Genomic DNA, 16,711 nt, shown 5'->3' with positions numbered 1-16,711 from the left:
ACTTGGCCGACTGTACTAAAATGCAGACCAGATCTAATTTTAAAGTTGAAATAGCTGCAAAAGAGATTGAATGCACAGCCTTGATTGATGAATTATATTAAAATGAGGAATCGAATATAAAAAAGTATGACCTCAAGATCAAGAATGGGTAATCTAGAAATACTCAGAGTCTCCTGAACCTTCTATGCTTCCAAAGCAGTGCCCTCTGCCTGGCTAGAGTAGAACAGACTTGTAAAAATTGTGCAACAGATTAAGGCACAGAGCCTTGAAGGTTGATGCTTGTTCTCCTCAAGAACTGGTAAATATTCAAGGATCCTTCTTAAAAGGGATTCCAGGCACTGTGACAAGAGTGCTCTAAGGAAGGGAGTTGCACCAAGACTATAACCTAAATAGCTGGATATGGAGTCTACATAAATGCAGACACCAGGACACTGGGAATAGCTTGACTGTCATTCGATAGGCGAGAGGCTTATGAAGAACAGTGGTAGCTGGAATTCTGTCCCAAGTCTATCATAAATATAGAGAAATAAGTGTGAATATAACTGTGGTTATGTCTGTTATTTCTTTTTTTTATAAATATTTTTCTAATTTATTCATGCATACAAGAACTGGGGTGTAAGCCAGAGATGTGTGGGGTGAGAGGATTCACCAGAGACAGAGTGCAGACCAGAACAGGTAGATCTACTGAAATACAATTCTGAGGGGAGCAGCAGGCGAGATAGGAAAGTTCTAATGTGCTATATGGAGGTCAGCTCCCTGGCCGGGGATCAAACTCATGCCAAAGTGGCTGGTGATAGCTTGATAGTGCTGAGACTTTAACCCCTGCACCACCAGAGATACCCTATATCTGTAGCTTCTGAGTGAGGAATTAGAATAAGCTTAATTCAATTCTATTGATGTATAATCCATAAATAAAATTGTAATATATTTGAAGTATGCAATGGGATAATTTGATATACATATGCATTATAAAAGGATTCCCATTGAATTAATTACCATATGGATCACATATTTTCCAGTTTTTTGTAAGAACACTGAACTTCTATCAATGGGTCACCGTGACATATATTAGGTCTCAGGTCTTATTCATCTTATAACTAAAACCTTGTACTCTTTTACCAGCCTCTTCCTATTCCCCGCATCCCAGCCAGTGGCAGCCACCATTTTATCAGCTCTTACTTAACATTATTTTTTCAGATTCCACAATAAATGCAGTATTTGTCATTCTCTATCAGTCTATGCTACTTAGCATATCTTCTGGGCTCAAACATGTTGCTTTCAAATAAAATAATAAAGATTGCCTTTATTTTTAAAACTACATAATAGATCATTTTCTATATACATAATTTTCTTTATTCATTCATCTATTCATAGTTATTAGGTTGTTCCCATACACTGGCTATTTTGAATAATGCTGTGATGAATATGGTATTACAGCTAGTGATTTCCTCTCCTCTCCATTAGATGTATGCACATATACCCAGAAGATGGATTGCTGGATCAGACAGTAATCCTAATTTTAATTTCTGGGGGAATTGTCATACTGTTTTGCAGAATGACTCTACTGTCACTTCTGCTTTGACATTAAGGCATGGGTTATTATAAAATAAGGGGACCAGACCCACTCATTCTAGCATTCTTAGGTCATTCCTGTTATGAGCACCAAAACACTTTCAGGAATCTCCTCAGTCCCAGGAAAACCAAAATGGTTAATCATTATAAATGCAATCAAGCTGCCTTTCATATGCAACCCCCAAATGAAGGGGGATTTGTTTGAAACAATAAAATGGGAACTGGTGGATCAGTGATTTTTTTTTTTTTAAGCCAGTGGTCTTGAGATATACTACATATCTCTTCTCCTACCCCTTGGAATCAGGCACCTACTAGTCCCTGACGGTGGAAATTGTTTTGACTTTCCTCTAGTTCTCTTTCCCTCTCACAATTCACTATTCATTTTTCCCTGAAATTACTTCTCCAGTAATGTGTTCACATATAGCTTTATTTCAGTTGTGCTATCTCATGGAGTTGTAATAAAATGTACCGCTATGTTAATAAAATACACTTTTACTCGAATTTAAAATAAGAAGCTAAAATTATACTGAAAGGCATGGTGAATTTCAAATACAAATTTATATTATTCAAATATAATTTTCTTCTGAAATATTCCTCTGCAGTAAAAAGAAAGTCAATTATGAGAAAAATTAAGAGTTTGGAGCATTTTCCTTTTTTAATATAAAAAAGTTATATAATTTGAACTGGTATTGAATCCTTCTTAGAAAAATCAGGAATTAACTCACTCAAATTTCCCCCCACATCTTGCACCTATTATTTTGCAGTTTTCCTCATTTCTGTTACATAAATTATCCTTCTATGACCTTAAATTTTCAGCAACCTAAATACAAATTATATTTTATAATAGAATAAAGTCCTTTCACCATATCAAGTAGGATTGAGATTACTTCAGGAGCTAATTACTTCATTCATACCTGGTTTAAAAATTATTTCAACACTATAATAAATGTAAAAAAAATGCCAGACTTTTCTGATATTTCCTATTACTATTTCCATAGCAATTCAAATGTTTCAAAGTCTTCTTCTTAGTTATCCTTGGGAACCCATGCTTGGGTCTTTACTATAATTTAGAGTGACCGCCAATCTCTTTGCTAAAGTTTCCCTGGTCACAATTTATTATATCTTGTTGCATGCATCTTAGTTCAGTAAATTTATTGTATAGGTTGTTTGTTGTTTTGATTTGTTTGTTTTAATATTTGTGAAAGACATTAAGGTGTTTGATTTTCTGCATGTTAGGAAACCTTAAGTTATATGGTTAAAAAAGGGAGGCTGGGAACATAATTTTTATTTCTACTTTTATTTTTATTTCACCTCAAAACCTTCCAAACATGACTCTGTGTCTTCTTTGAAGAAATGCATTTTAGCCTTTTACTTGTTTCTTTATGAAGCTTTTTGTTTGGCTGATTTTGTCTTCAAAAAATTGTCATTGTATGTTACTTGTTTTTGTTTTTGTTTTAGCTTTTCATCATTGACACTGTACATGCTCTGATTAACACCAGATTGTTTAGGTGAGAAATATAAGTTTATCAATTACTTAGCTGATCAATATGCTGGTGGTTCCTTATCTTTTATACTCTGGAACTGATAGGTACTCACAGAAGATCTGGGCCCAGCTTGAAATTCACCCCATGAAAATGCATTACTTCTTTCCAACTGGGTGCTTAAATTATTTCTTTATTCTTAAAGTTCTGTGACTAAAAATGGGTATGTCTCAGTGTCAATTATCTGTTTCATTCCCAGTTTGCTCTTGTAGACTTCAAATTCTGTTATTCCTTCTTATGAATCTCCTTTATAAAAGAGTTTCTTTAAAGCTTTTTTTTTTTCTTCTCATGTTAAGGTCTAGAAATACCAATTATCTTTAAATTGGATGCTGTTTTCTGTCTTCATCTTCTGTTATCCTCTTCCTAATTTCTTCAAACTATAATTTTGTAAGTTTTTAACTATCTTTTTATCAGTGATTCATACTCGGTTGCCTTTATTCTTTTTCTTGCCATGTCTAATCATTTATCAGTTCTCTGTGAGGTTTGCTTTATTTTCCTTAGGTTTCTTGGTATTTTTCAACTTTTGTATTACTGCTTATTGGATTTATTCCATCATTCAAAGATTTATAGGAAAATTTCTTCTGTAGCTAGACTATGTTACCGATAAACTTTGGTTCTTTCTTTTTTCATGCTATTTTTCTCCAAAATAAATAAATAAATGCATATTTTTCTGTAGTTGACAGTTTCTTCGCTCCTTGGCCATCCTCATGGGATGCTCTAGCCACATATTCCATTGTTATTACAGTACAATTCATGATTGCTGACCACCCCTCCCCCATTTCTATCTGAGCTGTGATCTGTTATTTGTTATATTTTTGATTCCTCCTAAGATCTACCTGATAAAGCTCAGCATTCCATCTTTTGTGATACTGTTAATTATCCTAGCAGTTTGAGTAAATCCATTTGCTGTTTCCTTAAATCTCTTGTATTGTGGACATATAAAGGCCAAAGGTTACGCCTCTGTGAAACAGTTCCTTCCAGTTTCACAGTCAGCTCTCCTTGCGCTGTATTTACTGCAACATTTTTATTTGTTCTCCTCACGGACCCTTGGGGTGACTGGTGAAGATAACCATGGGTATAGCGAAGCATATTAATCAGTCAGAGAGGAAACAGGGCTTTGCATCCTCATGGCTTCATCTGGTAACCATTTCCTCTCTGCGGCAAAGACGAGCTCTTTAGATTATAAATGGTCTCCTGCTCCTCTTCTTTGCTCCCAACTTAGAAAAAAACATGATGGCGTATCTTCCTATTTGTGCTAGAGGTTGAAATTTGTTAGTGTCCTCTAATTCTGGGACCTCTCCAAAACTTGAGAATTGATGACTGTGAAACCTTACCTCTTGATAAGTTTTATCACGGAATCGCTAAGTAATACTGAACATCAAGAGGTTAAAAGGTATAAATTGGAAATATGATAATGTGGCAAGATCTATAAATATCTAGTCAAAAGTTATTAGGCCCACATATTCAGAATTGGAAATTCATGATAATGTGTAATTTATCAAAATATAAGGAGGTAAAGCAGATAATAGTAAGGGGTCAAAATGATCACTTGAGTTATAGACAGAGTATAATTGTTTTAAATATTAATTGAAATACAGTCTCAACAACTCAAGTTGAATAACAAAACTATAAGTAATTAGTCTGATTATTGATGTAAATATTCATGAAATGATATTGATCATAATGTTTGGTCCAGAGAGGACCCAAGCTTAAGATCTCATCTTATTTATGCTTATGTTATCTCTCAGGCACATCTTATAGATGAAGAAACTTAGGTATAGGGAAGTAAGCAATTTGTCCAAGGGCATCCAGGTAGTTAAATGAAGTCAAATTTCCAAAGAAGCAAGTTAATTCTGGACTTTGTGCCGTCTTGCACCCTTAGTTCAAGAATGGATGAAATTATCCATTTTATGTCCACAGTTCATGTTCTGCTTTATCATTCTTTTCTTCATATACTAATAAAAGTATATAGAGTCATTGCCATATATACTGGGTTGTTGGAAAAATCATGATATATTTTTTCTGTAGTTTTCAAGCAAAAATGTGCCATGACTTTTCCGAAGCCCAATACTTTGCCTTACACACCTGTGAATCAATGCTTTCCATTTTGACCCTCATCTATTAATTTACCTTATGATTTTTTATGCATGTTCATTATAAAGTTTAGATACTGTTCCTTGAAACTCAAAGGGGAGACAAGAACATGAATTTTAAACTCCCAAAGAATAGCTTACAAAAAATGCTCAGTGTAAATTTATATGTTAATATTTAGTTTTTGTTGCACAAAACCATTTCTTTATATGTAAATAGCTATTACAACTCTAATTTCCTTAAAGATACAGAAGATTTGTTAATCCTCCTGTGTTCCTATTCCAGGCAGCACTTTGCTTGCCACTTAAGAAGAACTCAGTTAATGTCTATTGGATCTAGTTGAGTGATTAATAGACAATTCTAACTAATAAATAACATTATGTGAGTAATAAAGGACATGATATTGAAATAAGCTTCACAATTCATTTGAAGTGGAAAAGAAACATGTATATCCTTAGCATCAAGTTGGAGATTTACATTCTTTTCACACATTTACTGCCCTCTTTCCTAGTCACCAATTCGTCCAGGATTTTAAATCACTCTTACCAAAATTACTTTGCTCTGATAGTGACTCATGATAACAGCATTGCTATTCTTAGAAAAGGTTTAAACCAGCTTCACAAATAGCACAAATATTCTTAATTGGTCAATGACTTGGAGTGAGAAATCAAGATTCAAACTTTGCTGGAACTCACCATCTATTTAAGGGGTATTTCAATATTTGCATTAATTTCAGTTACTCCAAAGTACAATGAAATACAGCATCATTTTCTAAAAATGACAATAGGCATGGAAATAGGGTGTGTCATAAATTAATACTCCTCTCTATGTATCAAAAAAATTATTTTCTACTTTCTGCTTTGCTGGACAATGTCTATAATTAGATTGGCGTAATTACAAAACATATTTTCTAATAGAATTTTCACCTTTATAGCATAGTGAATTCTTAGATCTGTTCCACTATTTCCATGTCTAAAATCTCAACAGTAACCCAAGCCCATGTGTCCAGTTCAGTGGTTTGTTATGTATTTTCATTATAAAATTTGGTTCTTGTCCACATATTGCTGTGAATGAATGAATGACATATATATTGTATTAACATACAATCATATATAAATAAAGCTTTACTTATGATCTCAATAGCAATTGTTTATTGTTGGATTCTTAGGTACATTTTGGTTTCTTTCATCCTGCTTTGATTATAAATATATTTTTTTCTGCAAATGGATGTGTTAATGACATAAAATATGTGTACCTGAAAATCATCAAGGATATATATTTTAGGCCTTCCTAGTGGTGCAGGGTTTAAAGTCTCAGTGCTATGAAGCTATCATCAGCTGCTGCAGCACAAGTTCCATCCCCGGCCAGGGTGCTAACCCACATATGGTGCAACAGACCTCTCCCGTTTCACCTGCTGCTCCCCTCAGCAGCGTATTTCAGTAGATCTTCCTGTTCTGTCCCCCACTCTGTCTTTAGTGAATCCTCTCACCCCCCGCATCTCTGGCCTATACCCAGTTCTTATATGCATAAATAAAAAAAAAATAAACCCTAAAAATATATATTAATAGGAATAAATTATTTGATCCATTCACATTTAATGAATACTCATAAAATGCAAGCTCTTAGTCTGACTTAACACTTTCTTAAGGAAATGATTACAGCTTTTAGGCAAAATATATACTTTTAGTATCCTTTCTGTAAGACTGGCAAAGCCATCTCCTGGACGTTATAGCTTTTACATGAATTACTGCTTCTGAAAATCAGTGAACAATGTGTGTGTAATAAATCCTATTATTTTTTGTTTTCTTAATCTGACTAGATTGTATTGATTTTGCTTTCACATTTCATAATAACTTTTAGGATTAACTATTTCCTTTATATTTCTTATTTAATATCACAAACTGTGTTTGAATTATTCAAACAAGTGACAGAAAACTCATTGAATGAAATATTCTGCAACTAATATTTCTCATTCAACTTAAACCACACAGTTATGAAAAGAAAAGTTGCAATTTTGAATACTACTAAAGAAATTAAAAAGAAGCATAATTTATAGGCACCTTCCACTAGGAAATGTTTAGGTCAATTCTAAAAATCCAAGTGTAACTAAGATTTCTGTCATTTCAATTCACAGTCACAATAGAAATGATAAGTTTCGATAACTAGAACATTGGGATGGTTCTTGAATCTTCCTTTGGCTGATCCTACCTTCATTTCAAATCAATCTGAACATCTTGCTAACTTTTGGTCTTAAATCTTTCTTGAAAGCCTCTCCTCTGTCTTATTTCCATTGGCATTGGGTTAATGTTAGTGCTTATTATCTCTTCATTTGGGTGCTTGAATTCTGGACATTCTTGTGAACCATCCTCCACACTATTGTCAGTGTGATTGTTCTGAAATGGAAATATGGCCATACCTCTGAAATTTACAGCTGCCATTGACTTTCCACAGTCAAGTTTGAAGTAAATACTTGTAGGCATCATTTTCAAGAGCATTGTATGTTGTCATTGCTGGGCATATCTTCTGGCCCAATGATGAAAAATACTACTCATTTCTCTTTTCCTAATATGCTTTTTTTTTGTATTAAAGAAATATTTAACCTAGATACGTTGTCAGTTCAAAAATTTTCAATAAAAATTGTTAAAAACATATGTATATTAACATTTCATTTGCCATCTCTGGATAATGAAGTAGCAGGTCATGATATCTGTTATCAGCTGACTTCATTAATTTACTTTAACAGCAAGCATATAAAAACCAAACCGCTTACCTTGAGTTAAACACTTCTTCCTTTGCCCTTTGCTGGATGCAGAGTACATCTCTAATAAGCAACATCGTTTTGTATTTGGCAAACACTCTAATGTGTCCAAGAGATTCTTAAAGTTGGAGATTCTGTTTGATCATTTCACTACCCTAAACGACCTGAACAACACTTGCTTCATGGCACATGCTCGTGGCATATTTGTTTAGAGAATAAAGATGTCAAATAAAGAAAACACTGAATTTTGATTTTTTACTATTAATTAAAAAATTTTCACAAACATTATAGAACATAATTATTCAATCATTCAACTAAACTTGGTCATGTTCTTGCTTACATTTTGCAAATAGTAATATACAGTTCACTCCAATAGCATTGTTATGTGCCTATGAATTAGATACTTTGCTAGTTGTTTGGGAAACTTAGATAAATGAAGCACTGACCTTTTATTCAATACATTTTCACACTATGAGTGGGTGATGAAATAATAGTGCTATTAGCTGTACTCTGCTACCTACTATTTAATCTCTTAATAACATGTTTGGGGTAAAACATATTAATCATGCCTAAATCTTATTTTTCAGGCATATCAAATAACGTGAAAGCATTCAAAATATTATTGTATTCTGACAATGTAGATAAATTTATGAATAAAGCTCTTGACATTACGGTTTTTCAGTTAATACTTTTGATCTGACTGATCATATCACTAATATGAATGAATAATCCATAATAACATAATCCTTTCATTTCAATCACACACCATTTTCAAAAGAGAATAGCACTTCAATACAATAACAAAAAGGGTGACTAGATGGGATTACATAGCCTTGTCTAAGACACACGAAATGCAAGAAAATTTAAAATATGTAATTATAAATCTCTTTTATTCCCCAGTAATATGTATCATTATAGTTCAAATATGAGAACTAAACCAATATAAAATGTTTATAAAATCAATGTTTTTTCAAAAATTTTACTAATTCATATAAGATTTATTGAGAAATTGACACTAGTAAAAGCTATGAAGTAATGTAGATTTTTTCCCAGTCATACCTCATGATGCAAACATACCCTTTCGAGAGTGACCAAGCTTTCTGCCCTCGAATGATTTGAAAGGCACCTTGTAAGGTTGGGCTCCAATAACTGATTGACCAGTCAGAGCTGATCTTGTATTGGGATGCAAACTGTAGGTAACAAAAATGGTGTCCAAAGAGGGCACTTAAATCTAACAGACCCACACTACATTGCTTCTTGAGATGAAAGGTGACTACAAAAATAATGGGGTTGATTAGATTGGGGTAAGGAAACACCTATATCTGCCACTTCATGATCACACAAAAGACAGTATAGATTTTATGTTATTATTTTTATCTTACATTATTAAATGTGAGAAAATAATGGAAATTGAACTTACTTGATTGAGCTGTGCCTTGGTGTCCCGGAATGTTCATTTCAAATGAATCAATAGTCATTATACATCAAATAGGGAATTCAGCTTTAATTTTATAAATCATAGATTATATATCAATATTTTATGTTGTATAGTTATTGATAATTCTGAAAAGTTATTGAAATTTTAATGTTAATTTTATGTGATTAAACCAATGATATGAAGAATGTTGGTAATTTGAGAACCTATATATTATGAAAAATAAAATGGTATTAATGATATTTTGTTTTATCTCAAATTATAATGTATATATGACTTTTAACTTAACTTTCTGTTATGTCATGCTGTTTTTCTGTCCTAAAATCAGAACTAAATGAAATCTGAGAATTATACGCTAATGTATGCATATTGACACTTGTAATATTTTTGACCATCATTCAAAAACAATTCTAAGAAGACAATATCTAGCAACAAAAATTATTATGCTATCTTATACTTTCAGTCATCTTAGTCCTTGAATTTAAAAATAAATGCAACCCCACATCATTGAATGTTAGTGGGAAGACTTTGTATTATACACAGAAAACCAACACTATTTCTTTACTGCACTGTTCTTTTGTTTAAATGACAGAGTATAGAAGGGTGGCAATAAAAAAAATGAGATTCAAAGCAATTATTTCCCAAATAGCTTGGCATTGGAACAATTTTAGTCATTGGGAAACATTTAGGACTGTGAATCAAATGAACTTACTATTATATAAAATATGAGAGTCAAAATACATAACAATAATCCCTGAATTTCAAGGGTAAATCACTTAGCAATAATAATTTAAAGTCCTTGAACATTTATTATAAAGTATACTGCGCCATGTGAATATACAGCTGGCTATATATCTCTCAATAATACATTGATTTTCAGCTATTTCAGTAATGGAATGGATCTCAGCATAGGGCTTTTCTATGATAGAAGCAATCACTTTTAGTGAGGTATGTATTTAGGCTATGTCAAGTTATGAGGAACTTACCAAGTATACCTGTTTAAAAACTTCCATTTTAATATGTTAAAATTCTGTTTACAGTATTCCAAGGACATTTTATGTAAAAGGTTCTTTATCATAAAATATTTTTAGAGTGATGTTTACTGTCATATGAAAATTCTAGCTGTTAATGCATTTAAGAATTTAAAATTTGCCAAAGTCAGAGGTGTCATTACCTTTTTTAGAAAATGATATCTAGGAAAAAACCTAATGTTCTAAATAGTACAATGGTACTGTTATGTACAGATCAATCATATTCTCAAAGCAACGTAAAATAAAATAAAATTGGTATACATCAAGCACTAGTAAGAGAGCTTAACTGGAAGATATTACAGCTTGGAGAAGGATGATCGCTTACAGGGCATACCATTTGGAACATTTGGGTATTGAAGAAATTGGGAGAATATACAAGTTCTGAAGACTCTTTTTTTCATGAACCCCACTGGCATCTCATAGAAAAGATCTGAAAGATCTCTGAGAAGTGCCCATTGTGATGCTGATTGGGGAAGTCAGGACAGCAGTGTGGAAGTGCAAATGTCTCTACCCACATCTTTATGCCCATTTCCACTGTAAAACTAAAGCCTCATTCTGAAAGACCAGTAATAACATTGCTGATTTTAGGGCCTTTGAACATTTCTCATGAGACTAACCTAGGGAGGGCCTCTGTGGTGGCACAAGGGGTTAAGCACAGAACTATGAAACTATCTGCAGCCTCTGCAGCACGAGTTTGATCCCCGGCCTGCCAGGGAGAAACCCACATGGAATGGCAGACCTCTCCTGTCTCACCCGCTGCCCCCTCAGCAATGTATTTCCGTGGATCTGCTTGTTTTGTTCCCCACTCTGGCCTGTGCCCCAGTTCTTGTATGCATAAAATAAATCTTTTTTTTTTTTTTTTTAAAGAAGACCCTCGGGATTCTGTTAGGTGTTTAGTTTCTTTGTACCACATTAGCATATTTGGGAATGGGGCCTGAAAAGCATATTTTAAAAAGAAACCCAAGTGATTTCCACTCACATTCATTATAAATTGGAAAAATCACTGTTAGCAGGTGAATTAAAGTTGCATTCTCTCTGGGATTTTTAGTCTACATGTAATTTAAATTCCAGGAAATATCTACTTCTAATTTATTTGAAACTAAATGACTTTTCTTATTTACTAATACATTTCCCATTTACTCTATTAGTGCATTTTTTTCTTGCTTAATTTTTTAAAAGCACTTTTAATATGGATACATTAATCATATCTTTGATTTTAGTTAATGGAGAACTAGATTCCAGAAAACTGGTATATAATTTTATTAACATTAATCATAATAAAGTTACAATAAGCACATTTTAAAAAGTACAATTCCTTCTAGTTTGGATTAAATTTCAACTCCTATTTACATAATTCCAAATATGATTCAGAGAACTGTAATCATATTTTAGGTCCTGACTGTTGTTAACTGTCTCTTCTGTTCTCTCTCTGCAATAAAATCAAATGAAAGCATTGTCAAATTTTGGGGTTAAACTGGTTAACTGAGGACCTGTTTTAACCTCTTATTTCTTCTAAAATCACACTGAAATTACAGAATAACCACAAAGTAAGATAAATTAGCTTGTTAAAAACTGAGAAGTTCTGAAAAATCTAAAAGATACCTTTGAGCGAAGACATTATTGAGGTATTACTGGAGGATATAACACCAACAATTCTGATTGCTTTTCAAAACAGCTCGAATCTGAAACTTCCACAACCCAACATATGCAAAATTAAGAAAGTCCCAAATAGCAAGATTTCATCTTCCAAAATGCATCAGCTCAATATTAGGTAGGGAGCTAGATAGAGAAGAATGCCTTGTAGTCAAGTATGGCATTCATTAGTGTTATGTCAATTACTTCTTATTCATTTCCATATTTAGAGGATTTGTACCAGAATAAATAACAAGGACACATTTCCAAGGAGATCAAGTAAGGTGGGTTTTCAGAGAGGGGCTTGCAACTGGAGAGAGAAACTGTGCTTCCTTTTTAACAGAAGAGTAAGCCTAGACATGAATGCATAATGACAACCAAAACTAGAAGTCATGTAAAGTAAAACAGCACCTACTGTTCAGGAACGAAAAAAAACATTAAATGTTGTTCTGGGGGATTAGGATGAAGTCACTTGAACTATTAATATTGATCAATGCTTAACTATCAGATATATTTATAGAGAAAATACTTAATGACCAATATTTGAGGGATCCATAGAGTGGAAATGCAGCTGCAACAACAGAAATAACTGTCCACTTAGAAAATTAATGCAAGAATAAATGCATTGTTAGTTCAGGAAATATCCTTAGCAATATTTGACGTGAAAACATTCTTGCAAAATATGAACATGAAATTTAGTTAGCAGGGAACTTGGGAAATTAAAATAAATGCAAATGCAACCTCATGTATACTAAACAGGATTTTATTTTAAAAAGTGGCAAGACAGCATGATGTTAACATGTAAAAACTAATTTTATGTGTCAAATTAATTGAGCAAAGGGATACCCAGATAGCTGATGAAACAATGAATATACAGAGAAATAATACTTTTAACTGTTATTGAAAAGTAATTTGATATATATAACTAATATTTATAACTAATATTTACTTTGAAAATAATTTGAATCAAGATAATAAAGGATTAGAGAAAAGTTTCCTTTTACTAAGAATGTAAAATAAAACAGAGAATGTGTATTTATAAAATTACAGCCATCATTCTTCATGCATACACTATAAGATCTTAGATTATGCAAATGAATGAACTACATAATAATCACTCTACAAAATAGATGTGCTAAAAACCTACTGATCCTAATAGAACTTTGGAATGTCAAAATGTATCTTTATAATGAAATTATCTTAACAAATTGATGGACTACAAGACAATTATTGAGTTTAGAAAAGTAAATACATAAAAATCTTTCATTTCTCAGAAGTAGCTACTAAGATGAATAAAATTCAGTGATATTAGAGCTGAAAAAATATTATTTTACTGATCATATTTTAAAGTTGACAAGTTACCTTGAATCAAACCTGTGGAAATGGAGCCCACTGATTATGTAGTAGATTCCCATGGATACTGGTAAATAAATCAATGAATGAGTAAGTAAGTGAATGAATGATGGAATGAATAAATAGGTTGTCATCTTTTTCAAATGTCAAGCTAAGTTTCTATGTTGTTTATTAATCTTATTCATCTAACACCTGATCCTCACACAAATGATTTCAATCTCATTAAGTTGAAACAGCTACCATTCCAAAGAATATAAGTAGAGAGGAATAAAGTATTCTATTTATAGGAGTTGTTTAAAAGAATGTCCATCAGACACTGTGGCTAGAAAGCGTGCAAAAAAACATCTATTACATTTAACTGGAGTGGGGCAGAGTGAATCAGTTGAATCAGTTTCCCTGTTCTGAAATGCTAAAGGGCAGGCATTTCATTTTATTTTGTCTTGGCTTCTCTATATTAAAAAATGAATCCATTTTTGACAGACTGCCTCTGTAGATGGCCTTGTTATCGTACACGGTCATTCTGGTGAATGACTTTGATTATTCTAGGTATTGGTGTCATAAAAATCAGGTGAAAAATATAAGGATGGTTTCTTTTTAGTAAAAAGGAAAATGCCAAGAATGTCTCTCTAAAAGTATAAAAGTCCTTTTCTATAGTAGTGTGAGAAAAACTCAACCACACTTATTTTACATGAGGTAAAGACCTTAACGAGTAACTGAAAATCCCTTTTTTAAGAGTAAATGACTACCCTTTCCTTTTTCTTTCCTTTGGCCCAAATTAAATAGAAATTTTATATAAAACACCTAATTTATTTTTAATTCTTTAGAATTGAGCCTATTTTAGAAACAGCAACACCAAAAAAGATATATCTTTACAAAAGACATTTTAATGTGAGTAAGATTTATAGGACTCTGATCTTCATGAATTAAAGACTGATATTACTTTCATAATTTATAGAAATTGCATAACCTAGAAGAGAACTGGTTCTCAAGTTAGAGCTCAAGGAATAATTTTGAATACTTTTAGTTACTCATGTCTTCTTTAGACTGAATTTATAACCCTTTTTTTTTTACAGATGAAAATTAAAAAATATATATTGTTTTGTTAGTAATTCTGGTCTGTTCATATTGAACCTAGTAATTATAAGATCAGAAATATTCTGCAATTATGTACATGCATTTCTTGGTGGTATCCTATTTCACTATCTAGGATGTCCTTGGTTTTTATTGGTTAAAACATCTCAATCCTAGGATAGGCTCCTATGTAAAAACCATTAGTGTTGACTTACTCAATTCAGGACACACCAATATTGGTAGCTTTCAAAAACATGCTCAACTTTCATAAACTAAAAACTTAATATGGATAAATAAGATTAAATTGTTTCAGAAAATATATCAGAACTAACTTTTATTAATTATGTTTGGTATTTGACAGATCACTTACTCCAGATAACATCTATACATTAAAACAATTCTATGATTATAAGAAAATAAGATAAATCATTTAAAATGAGAAGTTAGAAAACATTCAATTATGAGAGTTTTCTCAATAGAATATCAGAGTATATGTATATTTCATTGTGGTTATTATTTGGAAAAACAGAAAGAATCTTCTTAAAATTAAAGCAAAGAAAAAACCCATATAAGGCAACAATTTTCATCCCCCAAATAACATCCTCATTACCAAATTTATTAAACAAAGCAAAAAACTATAAAGAAAATAGTCATATAGTATCACTAGAAATAATAATTGCTAAACTTTTGTTTGTTTTTCATTTTTTTAAAAGATGTATATATTTATACATACAAGAGCTGGGATATAGGCCAGAGATATTGGGGGTTGGGGGTGAGAGGATTCTCCAGAGACAGAGTAGAGAGCAGAACAGGCAGGTTGACTGAAATACACTGCTGAGGGGGAGCAGTAGGCAAGGCAAGAGAGGTCTGCTGCACCATGTGGTTTGCTCCCTGGCAGGCTGGGGATAGAAGTGCTGCACAGGCTGCGAATTGCTTTATAGTGCAGTGTTTAACCCCTTGAGCCACCAGAGAGGCCCTGTTTGTTTTTCTGACAAATATATTAATAACATTCTTATTGCAGAGTGTGGTAAATAGTAAGACCAATACAAATGGTTGATCATGGTGTTATCATTATTACTATTATACATTCAATTTAAATTATAAAACTTCTTAAGTTTATCTTGTATGGTGTAAGGACCCCCAAATGAAGTCAATATCTATACACTTACATAAATAGGGATAGAGAACACATATCTATTTTCAGATTTAAATAAGTAGAACTTTTCCAACTGTCAAATGGAAAACTGACTGTATATTTGAAATATATTCTTGTTAATAAACAAAATAAGAAAATTGGAGCAATTTCATAATAGTAATAGAATACACTTTTTTTTGTAATATAGCTGAATATTATGTGAGAAAAATTAAATGTTAACTATTATGCAGCCATTTGAAAATACAGAAGAAAAGTAATACTGTTTAGGGCCTCCCTGGTGGCATAAGGGTTAAGATGCAACCTGTGAAGCTGTCCACAGCCTCTGTAGCATGACTTCTACCCCTGGCCAGCCAGGGAGCAACCTACATGGCGCAGCAGACCTCTCCTGAATTGCCGGCTGCTCCCCTCAGCAGTGTAATTCGTCAGTCTGCCTGTTCTGTTCCCCACTCTGTCTCTGGTGAATCCTCTCACACACATCCCCTGCCACTTCTGGCCTATAACCCAGCTCTTATATGCAAAAATAAGTAAATCTTAAAATAAAAAGTAATACTGTTTAAATTTGAAGTTAGAAAATAGAACAAGGACATATGCTATGTTTAAGTAAATCTCCAGAAATAAAAATATTTGGCAAATAATTGAAATTGAATGTCTACCAATATACTACTTAATTAATTATATCTACATATAATATATTATCAAGATACACAGAATAGGTGAAAAACACTTATTTCATAAATTAAAAAATTCTGTGAAACAACATAGAAATAGCTTAAATCATACATGTAGTGAAGACTGAATCAGCTCAAAGCTCAAAAATACAAAGATAAGCTAGCTAATATATGTGTAAGGATGAAAAATGTCAAGCAGAATGTAATCTTTGCTACAACAGAGGTGATAATTGTTATGGGACTTAAGATTGAGAGCAAATAATTCTTATTGGGATTTAGTAAAGCTTTAGAATGAATAAGGATGCATCTGAAATGAAATTCAAGAGGACAATATCACAGGCAGCTATTTGGGTAAAGTAGATTTACCAGCTGTAGAATGCAGATTAGTGAAAGATGAAATACA

Source organism: Talpa occidentalis, unplaced genomic scaffold (genome assembly GCF_014898055.3).
Source record: "Talpa occidentalis isolate TD23 unplaced genomic scaffold, MPIMG_talOcc4v2.1 talOcc4.6, whole genome shotgun sequence".
Taxonomy (NCBI): Eukaryota; Metazoa; Chordata; class Mammalia; order Eulipotyphla; family Talpidae; genus Talpa; species Talpa occidentalis.
Note: the sequence above shows the minus strand (reverse complement) of the source record.